Source organism: Uloborus diversus, chromosome 2 (genome assembly GCF_026930045.1).
Source record: "Uloborus diversus isolate 005 chromosome 2, Udiv.v.3.1, whole genome shotgun sequence".
NCBI lineage: Eukaryota > Metazoa > Arthropoda > Arachnida > Araneae > Uloboridae > Uloborus > Uloborus diversus.
The window spans coordinates 123491001-123503377 of NC_072732.1; positions in this window are offsets into that span (position 1 = coordinate 123491001).

The window sequence follows — 12377 nt, forward strand, 5'->3', positions numbered from 1 at the left end:
GTTTCTCTCCAGAAAGGTGCCGAATGCATCCTGTAGTTTTAACAGTGTGCTGGCCTCTGAGGCCCTTCAAGTTTTGTTGTAGGGGGTCCGAAATTCATAGATCCGGTCCTGGGTGTAGGGGTCTCAGCGGAAAGTTGTTGAAATTGAAGTCCTAAAAACACGATTATAGGTTATATTTATTGACATTAGGGTAAGGGATGGAGCTCAGGGACTGCCTTTAATCGATTTTTTTTTTCAAAACAATAGATTGAGATCAATTCCTCCTCCCCCCCCCCCCCTTCCCAATTTTCGAAACTGTATAGTTTCAAAAATACAACAGTAGACAAACTTTACGGGATATTTAAAATCTGATGAAAACCTTCGTGAGAGATTTGCTTTTGCTTCTTTCTTGAAAATTGTACAGTATAATGAAATCCATACTTAAAGGATAACTTAATAGGCTAGACCGGTTATAGTTTAGACACATTTTACATTTTGATTTTTGTTATATTTGTTATTTTATATTTTTCGTTACGAGGGTTACGTACCAAATCAAAATTTCATCGGATGCAAGCACTATTTTCCTATTAAATAATGATTTCAAACCTTTGTAGAGATAATGTATTTGCAACAATAATATCTTATCGAAATTTATTAACTATACTCAACGTGAGTCAAGTAGATACACAAAAGAATAAACTGTTGCGCTGAAGTAATAAGCGAAATGAAGTTTTTAAGGGTTGTTTTGAAAGAAGATTCTCACAAAATATTTTGTTCGAGTGAGATGCTAAAAGTAAATTTGATTTAGTTAATGTAAATAAAGTATGGCTATCTTCTCCGAATTACGCTCTTTTAAATATTTCTAGAGTAATTTCATTCATTTGAGTGTTTTTTTTTTTGAGCAATCACGATTGCTTATTGTTCTCATTTGACTGTTTTTGGCGTTACGCCGATTTTATTTTCCCGCCAGCACCCTCTGCCAGCACCACCGTCGCATCGACCGGCCTCACGATGCTGCTCCTCTTGCGAAAACCGTCTCCAGGTTGCGTCCATGTCCTACACACACACACGCATACACACATACACACACTCATGCCTGCACACAAACACATATGTCTACATACACACATACGCACACTCACGCCTGCACACAGACACAAACACATATGTCTACATACACACACACGAACGCCTACACACACAGCACTGCAGACACAACACGCACACACATGCATACATACACACACACGCACCCACACACATGCGCCTACACAAACATACACGCTCGTGATTGCGAAAAACATAATTTGAATTCAAGATGCCAAAAATTCAAATTAATATATATATTTTTTTTTTTTTTTTGAGCAATCACGAATTCTCACGTCTCGCTCTCAAAATCAAAATTGCCTTATTATTCTTAACATTAAAACCATTTTATTATCACTTCCTGTTAACCAATATGTATTTTATACCATACTGAGGAAAATCCTGTTCAAGAAAATCGACCCCCCAAACGAAATGCTGAAAATACCGCCCCTGTCTGAGGCTTAGCTCAAGCAGACTTGGCATTTAAAAAAGGCTTTTTTTGCGTAAAATTAAGTTTTTCAGAACAAAAAATTACTAACTCCCATCATCTTATGAGATTGATAAGAAATAAAATACATAACGTTATACGCAGCAAATAATCTTTATTATAAGTGTACCTACTGGTCGATATGGGCTATTAATTCTTCATCTGTATTACCGCATCCGAATCACCATTTCGTTTTTGTGAATATGTCTCGTATTACCAGGAGGGTATACAGAAATTTTGAGACCCATCACAAATAAAACTCTTACAGGCCCCCTCCATATTATTTACCCCAACTATTTGGGCCCCCATCAGGCTCGGGCCCGGGTCAACAAGTGTCCCTTTCCCCCCCCCCCCCCCGTGTACTCCGCTAATGCGTATTATTCTAGAAAATCCAAAGTCAGAATATGACGGGTGTAATGTTCTTGACCATTTCCATTCTCTTCCATTTGTAGAAACAAGAAACCCAACGTGTAGGTACTTATCGCAATTCATGATTGTAAAAAGCGTAATTTGAATTAAAGAAGTCGAAATTCAAATGCGAATCCTGGATGCTCTCTTTTTTTTTGTGTGTGTGTGTGTGTGTGTGTGTGTAAGGGGGGGGGGGTCATTTCTAAGCCTTTCTGAAAAAGAAAATAACCATTAAAATTTGTGAGCCTAAGTATTATTCGGTTTCAACTAGATCTAAACGCAATGTAACAACTTGACCGAAACAACAGCATTACGTTAACTCAGAAACGTGGGAAAAAAACATCAGCGAATATCAGAGACTTCTGTTAGTAAAAATCATGTCTTCTATTCAAGGAACACAAATCTTTGTTTAATATGATATAACTACTTAAACACCCTACGCGACAGTTGAAAACAAACTATAAAAATTTACTTTTGTGCGCAGGAAAGCATTTTTTTTACGGAAAACTTGCAAACAAAAAAGACAGCTGTGGAATAATATAACTCGGCGGCAGGGCTGTGGAGTGGAGTTGGGCTCATTTTAGGGTAAAGGAGTCGGAGTCGTTCGAAAACATGTCGACTCCGACTCCGGGTTTCATTTTTTTTTCTTTAATTTTCCCTGACTCTCCTTGCCTTTTTTGAAAAATAAACTACCAATTAATTTGATCACATGTATAAATACCTACTAATAAGAAAATAACTCATTGTGGCAACCAGCTGGCTTGATTGTTTATCGAATTTTCTGTAACAGCTACCTACGCCGTCTCCTAGTTTGCTTATTTTCTAACTTAATTTAACTGATAGCAACTGTCAGCAAACAATTTTGTTGCCTAACATTTCCTAAATAATCACTTTAAAATAAAAATAATATATTTTTTACCTCGATCTCTGCTATAAAATAGTAAAAGGAATGCATGTATTGCTTGAGCAAGTCGAGAAACTTCTCATGGTGCTTAGTAAATTCAAAAGAGTGTTGGTACGAAAGCACAAATACAAAAGATCCGATAAAATATAGGGGATAATGTTGTACCTTGGAACACTTTTCATATTTTAATTTTTAACGTCAATTATTTGAATCAAATTTAAAATCTAAAAGTCACATTAAAATAGCCCAACATACTTCTATAGAATATATATTTTTTAATTCAGACAATTTGAAAATAAAATGTTGCCAGCCATTTAAAGTATAAGTTCCAAGCTACCCCAAGGTTCAACATCCTACTGTACCTTGGGGCACATCCTGTTGTTCTATGGGAAAGTCTTCATGATTCAGGAAACAGTTTTATTATACTTGAACCAATTTTGCACCAGAAAAGAAAAAGTTGTTTAAAAGACTACATATAAGATTAGAACATTGTTCCATGTTCCTAAACATATCTTAATTATTAAGAACCATGCATATGTTGTACCTTGGAACGTGTCCTAAGGTACAAAATGTTTGGCTTTCCCAAGGTACAATCACCACGTTGTTTAATGAAAACCAAAATGATGGTCAATCTAGAAGCACTATAAATAATTTGCTTATGAGAAAATAATGAAAGTACTTCTCTTTTATAACAGAATAAAATTCAGTTGACTAAATTTACAAATACATACAAAGACGGAAAATGAAATGAAAAGGAAGAAAATATTTACTTTTGAGTCACGAAATTCTCTTTCTCTCACAAAATCGTCAATTTTACTCATTTGATGCTGATTTTTACTATGGCACCATTTAGGGTGAAAGGTTACTATTATAGATTATAAAAACATGGCTGCTAAAAATAGATTCTTAGAAATTAGCAGTGCCCCAAGGTACAACACTCTCCCCTAAATGTTTTTTTAATTCTAAAAATTTTATCTAAGAAAGCTTGATTAACACTGAAAAGTACAAAATAAAATTAGTATATGATTTATTGCTTACAACACTCAATAATTATAATTAATCCTAAAATCTTGATATTAAGGTTAATTCTGAAGCCGTCAATTAAAAAAATTAAAATTAAAAATTGAGCCAAGAAATGTAGGTATAGTTAAAGCTATTCGTACAAAGCTGTATGCCGCCGCATTTTGTGTAAAATTTGCTGAAGACGTACATGTACACGACCTCTCTCCGCAATATAGTGCAATATTTTTGTTGAAATTTTTAAGATGAAATTTAAAATTTATTATTGGGGAATTTTTTCAGAATTAAAGAATCTCAATTTTTTTTAACTCTGAAATTAAGTTGAGGTGTCACCTACCAGATGAGTGCCACCCGGGAGGGAGGGGGAGGGGCGCCACCTCTCAAGAAAAGTTTTTGACTTAGCAAAAAAGTTTTTTTTTCTTTCAAAACTCTTTCTCTCACTCTTCTCAGTGCTTTCAAAAATTGAAAGCACATGATTTGATCAGCATCTGTTAAACATTAAAGGGGCGCAAATTAATCTTTTTCATTTTTAAAAAAAATGGGACTTTTTAGTAATCTTACTTTAGAAATCGCACCTACCGGATCATTTGATTTTCATATTGAATTTCTAACGTTGTATGCATCTTAGGTTTACAATAAAATACAACGCGAAAATTTCATAAAAGGGAATTAATATTTGAATCTCTATTTAGGAGTTTTCCCCCCTTCCCATAAGGGGGGATTTGAAAAAATAAATTTAAAAAAATAAAAAAGCCGCAGTCGGAGTCGGATGTTTCAAAATCTTGGAGTCGGAGTCAACCATTTTCCTTCCGACTCCGCAGCCCTGCTCGGCAGCAGGAAAAATTCAGCATCGTAAAAAGAATGTTACGTAGGAGCATTGCCTCAAAAAGAACTTTTCCCGACTCTTTTGAAACAATTTCGTTTTTAAACTTATGACCAAAAAGGAAAATGCATTGGAGAAAAAAAAGTGTGATTGCTCACCTAAATCCCAGGGCTGTTTTATTTTTGTAAATGCTTTTTTCTTTCATTAAACTAGCAAGATTCTGAACACTGTTAAAGACAGCACTCACTGACTGAACTACTGAATTGGATTGAAATGTACCGGACAGAACAGTTCTCCCGGTGATTTTCCAAGGTCAACCCAACCCCCCCGTCTTAGTGCCATAAAAATGCCTTTCCTTTTGTTACTTCTTATCTAACACCCCACTTTCTCAGGGACAAAATACGACCTTGAAGGAAAGAAGCGGGAATTCTCCGATCTCGGAAAAAGTGCTGAGTAGAGTGCGAAATATGCTAGATGAAGTTTTCCGGAGGAAAGAAACAAATATATATTTTGAAACTTTAAACCTTATACACATACAAAAAAAAAAAAAAAGTCCAAAATTTATCTTCTGGAAAAATTCAAACAAAACCACCAGAAGCCTGGGGCCCCTTTAGATGCAGGGGGAATTATTGGGAGCAATCAGCCCGCACCTAAAATCCATGACTAACTGTCAATTTCCAGGAGTTTTGAGCTTTTTCCACTCAAAATTATGATTTTCCAAAGCATATCCACAAAAAAAAGAAAGAAAAAAAAAACAGTTTTTTCTTCCAGAAAAATCCAAACGGAGACAACTGAAGCCTGAGGGCCCTTTAGACGCAGGGGGCCCTATCGGGAGCAACCAGCCCGCGCCTAAAATCCATGACAAACTGTCAATTTACAGGAATTTTGAGCATTTTCCACTCAAAATTTTGACTTTCGATGGCAAATTCTCAAAAGAAAGTTTTTGTCCCAGAAAAATTCAAACGAAGGCAGCTGAAGTCTGGGGCCCCTTTAGACGCAGGGGGCCCTATAGGGAGCAATCAACCCGCGCCTAAAATCCATGACTAACCGTCAATTCCATGGGTTTTGAGCATTTTTCACTCAAAATTATGACTTTCCATGGCAAATTCTCAAAAGAGAGTTTTTTCTCCCAAAAAAATTCAAACGAAGGCAGCTGAATCCTGGGGCCCCTTCAGACGCAGGGAGGCCCTATTGAGAGCAATCAACCCGCGCCTGAAATCCATGACTAACTGTCAATTTCCATGAGTTTTGAGCATTTTCCACTCAAAATTATGACTTTCTATGGCAAATTCTCAAAAGAAAGTTTTTTCTCCCGGAAAAATTCAAACGAAGACAGCTGAAGCCTGGGGCCCCTTTAGACGCAGGGGGCTCTATAGGGAGCAATCAACCCGCGCCTAAAATCCATGACTAACTGTCAATTTAAAGGAGTTTTGAGCATTTTCCACTCAAAATTTTGACTTTCCATCTTTGAGGAAGTGACTCGGCTCCGAGGCCCCTTGCTTTGCTGGAGGCCCCAGCTAGCGCCTCATGCGCCTATTCGGTGATCCGCCACTGGGCTTAAGGGGCCAGTTGAAATATATTTTGGGGACCCCTTTGTTTATAATTATCATCATAATTGGCTGGATAGTCCATTGCGAGCCTTGGCCTTCTTCAAGAGATCCCGCCAGGCTGCTCTCCTCTTTGTCGTTGACCTCCAGTTTTTGATTTTATTGAAATCAAAATCAGTGTCCACACAGTTGAACCATCTCGTTTTTGGTCTACCCCTTGGTCGCTGTCCAAAAAGGACTGCATTGAAGACCGTCAAAGAAGCTCTATCATTTTCCATTCTCAAGAGATGACCAGCTCATCTCATTGTTTAGTTTGGTAAATTTCAAAATATTGATATCTCTAAAAAGTTTATTAAGTATTTGTCTATCATAGAACTAAGTTAAAAAATAAAATAAAAAAAGGCTGCAATTTTGAATCATCTTTATAACCTTATGGTCCTGGGAACCCCTTACAGTTTTGCAACATGGTAGATCTGCCACTGCATCTTTAGAATTTTTTATTTTTTGAGCAATCACGATTGCTTATTACTTTTATTTGACTGTTTTTGGCGTGCTCTCTATCATTTTATTTTCCCACTGCCACCCTCTGCACCATCACCGTCGACCGGCTCCTCACGGTGCTGCTCCTATTGCGAAAGCCGTCTCCAGGTTGCATCCATGTCCTACACATACGCGCATACATACACAACTACACACACATACATCTACACATACATACATACACACAACTACCCACACATTCATGCCTGCACACAGACACAAACACATATGCCTACACACACATACACATACCCCCCACACACACATTCATACACACAACTACCCACACACTTATGCCAGCACACAGACACAAACGCCTACACACACATGCCCCTCTACACACAAACACACAAACCCCCACACATAAACACACACGCCTACATACACACACTCGTGATTGCGAAAAACATAATTTGAATTTAAGATGTCAAAATTCAAATGAATTATTTTTTTTAATTTGTCTTGATGCTGTCCTAGATATTCTGGTCTAAATTCGGATTTTTTTAATGCAAAACCGAAATACATCGTAGCTGCAGAACAACAGTAAGATATCTAATCCCAGATATAACACTAAGATATCTTACTGTTGCTTTGAGGGGACAATATAGGGTTTTTTTTAAAGAAACACAACCGAGATTTTATTAGTATTTAAAATAAATTGATAGGATATTCCGTTATCATTCTTTATTTTCAACCTTAACATTTTAATCACCAGTAGGATTGCTGGAAAGGAGGAAAAATTCTTAAAATTTTTTGACTGTTCCACAACTCAACCAGTTTTTAACTCATAAGTAAAATTCATTTTCATATTTTTCGGAAAATATAAAAGGAATATCGTCTGCAATTTGAATTATGCATAACTTCAACACACAAAAGAATCAAACTGAAGTATATTTGCGAATTAAAATACATTGAACCAATACTGAATTAAAAGAAATGCCAAACATAGCCCACAAAATCCATATATTTTTTACATTATATTAGTCAACAATATAACAACTTTTTAGTACGGCTAACCAAATTCGTGGTTGTTTCACAAAATAAGATTGTATGTGATAAAACATAAGTTTCAAGGATTTTTCACAAATTAATTGTGCAAAATACTAAATATAATACGAGTTAAAATATAAAAACCATAACGCATGAAGATGAAGCCAAGCTTTCACGACTGCACACGGAGCATTTGTAAATAAAATTTATAAGTCTCAATACAAAATTTAACTAATTCCACAACTTGCAACATTTAAAAATTTGATTCATCTTGTGTTCAAATAATTGTTTAATTAGACCAAGAATATCGTTCAGAGATTAAAAAATACAGAACTTTATGACAATGACAATCGCGACTATTATAATGAACTTTGTTTTCAAACACAAGTTGCAAGCAGCGACCTTGCGCAGAGCATAAGCAGCATTGCGCTCCGCAAAGAGCAGCACTGCGAAATTCTCGCCAACCATTTTGGACGCTTTCGAATTTCGCCAATGCACTGTAACTGAGGGTTTCAAAATTCGCTTTCCGGCGCCCAAAGTGCTCGGCTTCCAAAGTGATCGGCGTCCAAAGTGCACGGCGCCCAATGTTCCGGGCGCCCAATCTGTGGCGCCCAATCGACGGCGCCCAATCTGCGGCGCCCAATCTTCCCATTTCGATGTAAGGGTACGTAAGATTCCCCCCCCCATTCTTACGTAAGATTCCATTTCGTTTTTCAAAATGATAAAATAACAAATCTTGGAATCTTTACATCATTGGAATCGTTATTAAACTCACATTATTAAATTAAACCTTTTGCGTAAAGAAATAGTTATTGAAAAGTTAGCATCTAAACTGAATGTTTTTTCGACATTTTTTTTTTGTTTTGTTTTGATGTAATATTAATTAAAAATAAAACGTGCCATACACAATGCGATTCTTTTATTATATTTTACACTATTCATTCTTCGTAAAACAAGTAAAAAAACATCTTATCCTAACACATGTCTTACCTTCTAGACGCAAATGGAACATAACCTCTGCCAAATCACTTGACCGCGCAATTTCTAATGTGAAGTACCGACTTAGAAAATATTACGTAAGAATGAGTGTGACCCCCTCCCAGTAAGGGTACGTAGAGGCTTTTCCAACCCCCTCCCCCTCCTCCCCTTACGTATTTAATGAATGGCCCCTTATAGTCCACTATTTTCATTGAAGATAAATTAGAATACGGTAATTTTATATGCTTCAAAAAATAAATGAACACCCATGTAACAAATAGCACTTATTACAGAAATTGTCTTTTTCGCAGAAATAAGTTCAATCCGAAAAACGGGACTTTTAAACTGCGAAATCAGCATGGAATCGCTGATTTAAAACGAGTCTGATTGAGAAGCATAACGTACTCCTCGAGCGCAGTGCCATCTGGATTTTCCTCAGATCTGACCTCACTTTTTCCCCGTCGATCGGCACACCACTCTTTCTAGGCACTATAACTACGTTGTGCTTGCCTGGATTCCAGTCTGCCTATAACTATAACCAGCCATGTCATGGTCCACGTGTGTCTGTTGAGGTGAACATAGGCAGTTTGTTATGAGTACTTATTAACGCATTCGATGTGTCTTAGATTGCTTTCAGCAAGAGTAATTGTTTTGTCCCTCAGCAATGGTATTCTCGAGCTTCTCAAAATAATGTTAGTTTCCATTATTTCCTCCCTAAAAAGTGAGTTGATTGTCGTAAATAGCAAAAGTGTAAGCAAGAAGAAAACTCTAAATTAATAAACTTCGTATTGGCATGAAATTAATAACAAATATGCTCGTCTGTGCGAAACTTTTTTTTTTTTTTGAAAGCAGATCAAGTTTTACCAGGTAAATTTTTTTTATTGTTTTGTGTAAATTTGTATATGTATGAGGTTATTTTTTTTTAATCTAAAGTTCGAAAGGAAAATTTGATAACATTAGTTGAAAATTTTGGGCTTTTATCTCCGCTTAATTTAAAAATAATTAATTTAACTAACCTTATTTTACTGCAACACTTAGTTGAAATAGACAGTATGCAAAATATTTTCTTGAAAATGTTATCGCAGAATGGAATGAAAAATGTTCAATCGAGAAAGAACGTTTAGAATTTGAACTAGTAGAACCAAAAGCTAATAATTTAAATCGCAAAAATAGTGCGCAACTTTACTTTATTGCTTACATTATCGGTTGAAGAGATTCGCCAAAAATTTGTTTAGGGCTATTGTTTTAGTATTGTGCTAGCAAAGAACCCTTCGCCTATCAGTTGAACCATTTTTATTGATGAGTGGATTAAAAAGGTAGAAATATTGCAGAATTCCATAAGTTTAAAGAAATAATGGAAAATCAATAAAAATGAAAACTATCACCATATATCCGTGAGAATTTTATTGCTGATTCGCCTAGCATGACAAAATTAAATTATTTAATTCAAAAATCAGAAACATACAAACATACGAAACAGATAAATTAAAATTAACCGATTCGGCAATTTGCGAAAAAACTCAGCAGCAAATGTAAATCAATTAGTAGTAGCCAAACAGAACAAAGAAATATCATCTTCCTCTTTTGATAAACAATCGTTTTGTCATATGATTAAATTATCTAGTATTAAATGTTATTCTTGTCAGTCTTATGGTAACAATGAAAATGAAAATGTAGTTCCATCAAGAATTGATAAATATCGAATTCAAAATCGTTTAACTGTTTGAGAACTACGAACTACGAGATTTTCATTAATTTCTAACGTTTAGTAATGCTTCTTGATTTCTCATTTCTTTCTACGTGTGTCAGAATATCCACAAGAGTTTAAAAAATAATTTCAAAAGAATAATACAAAAACTCATACATACAAACAAAAATCACTAGGCTTTTTAGCACGATGCGGCATGCGTTTGTTTTACCTTTTCCATCTGCCATTAGATGGTGACTGCAGTGCCCCTATAGTTAATTGGAGTTGCGATTAGAACTTCCGGCTAACCTGAGTTCATCAAATTTTCCAATAGATACGATTTTTAAAGTAAGATTACTCAGAAACCCAATTTTTGAAAGATTGAGAAGCTGATTAATTTGTTCTCCTTTTAATGTTTAACACATTAGTTTTACTTAAATCGTGTGAATTCCATTTTTGAAAGCTGTAATTTTAGGGAAAGAAGCTTTCTTGCAAAGCACCATTACAGTATAGCTCTGTTAAGTTGAGCCGTGACATTGACAATGTTTACCTCTTTTGGAGGTAATAAGGAAGGGTAATTCGCGCTGAGTTGTTGAGTTGGGTTATTCTTGTAGTAGTTTTGCAAAAATATTTCAGGGCTGCCACAAAAGTTCAAGAATGAAATTCCCTGACAATTCCAGGTTTTCGAGTCGCTTTTACAAAAAATTCCAGGTTAATGAATGCCAACTGACGCTTTTAAATACCAATACAACATTTTTTTAATGTAAATAAACCTACTCTATAAACCAAATAATTCTTAAAAAATTATCAAAAATTATAATCTACATTCAGGTTAAATTAAAACAAACATAAAATTTAATTACATTGATTACAAATGCTTTGAAAGGTCAGCAGTTACCTTGGTACTTTTTTTTTTTTTTGCAAAATTACTGAAATCTCAAACACACTAAGCCGTTTTCGGCAAAGCCAGTTTCAATGTTGACATGTTTCCAAAAAAGTTTTAACCAAAAAAGCAAAATTTTTGAGACTTTAAATTTTTACGAGCATCATTCTTTTCATGAAAAAAAAAAAAAAAAAATGTGGAATGAGAAGGTTGTTAAAATATACTAATAAGACCACAGATTCATTGCAGAAAATACTAGTAATTTCTAGCCAAAATGGGCTTAGATTCTTTTTTTCAAAAGAAGCAAAATAAAATGTAATGAAGAACTTTATGGTTTTTGCATGGATATTTTTTTTTTTTTTTTGTATCGTTATTGCATTCAGCCTTCAAAAGCAAGCTTAAATTTTCTTACTCTCGCTTATCAGGAGAATTCGCATACCTGTAACGCGACATTTACCGCACTTCAGCATTTTTGCCATAATTGCGCAGCAGTTTCACCTATCAGATCGAAAAATTGGGAAGGAACTCCCAAACATTTCCAGAAATTTCAATAATTTGTGATTTTTCCGGACATTTGCCTGACCATTTTAGGTCATTTTCCTTTTCCCTGACAATTCCAGGTTTTCCATGCTTTCCAGCAAGGCCGTATCCAGAGGGGGGGGGGACCTGACGGGCCCGCCCCCCCCCCCGAAATGTTTTGTACCATAAAACAGAAAAAGTTTTTTTTTTCTTTTCTTTTTTTTAAATTCCTAATGTCAGAAAAGGAAAATAAGAATTTTTTTTAAATTCTTTTGCTACTATTCAAAATTTATAATACTTTGTAGAAATACAGAAAAAGCAGTTCTAGTTTTCATTAGCTGCAAGGCACACTTGAAATTTAGACCTTTAATTAGGACTTCCTGCTCTCTTCCCCAATTCAATTCAGGGCAGTCCAGGGTCAAGGCAGGTCCTTTGTCAGTTCGATAGACTTTTCAAGTCTACCGAACTGACTTCTGTGCACTTCCTCCTCCAGAGGCGTGCACAGAAATTTTGGGGCTGTCACAAA